Source organism: Heloderma suspectum, chromosome 11 (assembly GCF_057233095.1).
Source record: "Heloderma suspectum isolate Gila_16-S chromosome 11, 16-S_ref, whole genome shotgun sequence".
NCBI lineage: Eukaryota > Metazoa > Chordata > Lepidosauria > Squamata > Helodermatidae > Heloderma > Heloderma suspectum.
The window spans coordinates 26,561,825-26,563,095 of NC_139468.1; the positions used below are offsets into that span (position 1 = coordinate 26,561,825).

At 43.6% G+C, this 1,271-nt stretch overlaps 1 protein-coding gene across 6 annotated transcripts in view; it reads right to left on the reverse strand.

Annotated features, from left to right (window-relative positions):
- Positions 1-1,271, reverse strand: part of ZFAND6 (zinc finger AN1-type containing 6) — an 81,001-nt gene that overhangs the window by 43,527 nt on the left and 36,203 nt on the right. The gene's annotated exons all lie outside the window — the stretch shown is intronic.

Consider the following 1,271-nt stretch of genomic DNA (forward strand, 5'->3'; position numbering starts at 1 on the left):
CCAGTCCTGGGTTTTTAATTGTTGGTTGTTTTTGTATGTAAATGGCTTTTATATTCTATTTTATATTCTATTTTTAAGGGTTTAATCTTTGTAACCCCCCCCCCACCCAAAAGCTTTCATTATTGGGCAGCATATAAAAGTAATAAATGCAATGAACAAACAAATAAATGATTTCATGCACCCTACAAAGATCCAGAAGCACTTGCTCACTGATGAGCAAAAAGTGGACTGCAAAGCATGCAGAAACAACATAACAGAGGTTTAAGCAGTAGTTAGCAGTACTACTCCTGCCTCCAAACCTTGCATTCCAGTTAGCTTTCCTAGGGTGGCAGAAGCCAATTGATAGATGACAGCTGCATTTAGGAGGATTGGTCTAAATTCTAAGGCTTTTAATCCTCCAGTACACAGAGCCATCCCAACTGGGGGTGGGGGGAATCAAGTTCACAGCAAACAGCTTAATCAACCTTTTGTTACAGCGCAGACACGCCGTGCCACAACTCGTGTTGTGTCTTCAAGGGCCACTAAGGCTGCATCCAGAGATCAGGAGGGTGTAAGCAACCGATGCAGGAAGAATGTAACTTCCAAGTGACTTTGTTCAAGATTAGAGTGTCCATCAAAAATAGGGTCAAGTTGCCCATGAGAGGTGCTAACTGCAGAAGCAATAGCCTACTGGCAGCCCTTTAGAACAGCCGTCACAAGAAAACAGAAACAAGTAAAGATTGGGAGGCGTGACCTGATCCAACCATCCATCCGAACTGATTTGCAAGATGAAAATAAAGGAGCAAGCTTTTTAAGGCTAACTAGCAAAGAAGTGATTTTATGCAACTGCACCTGTTAGCTTTAATGTCAAAAAATTGTACCAGAGATGTGGAAAAACCTGGAAGGTACACAAGCGCAGGGAGAAAAAGAGAAGAGAAAAGCAGATTCATCCCAAGGCCCTATTTTAAAGTGACCGTGCTGGATCAGATCAAAGGCCTATCTCATCCAGCATTCTGCTCACACAGTGGCCAACCAGCTGCCTTTGGGAAGCCCACAAGCAGGACATGAGAGCAACAGCCCCCTCCTGTTTGTGCTCCCTAGCATCCGGTACTGAGAGGCATACCGCCTCTGATACTGGAGGGAATATACAGCCCTCATGATTAGTAACCATTGACTGCTTTCTCCTCCATGAAACAGGAACATGCTCTTCCCCCAAGTCAACACCTCCATCCCCTTACATGTAAGGATAGTTAAAAAAAACTCTATCTTTGCAAAATCCAATATAAACTGAC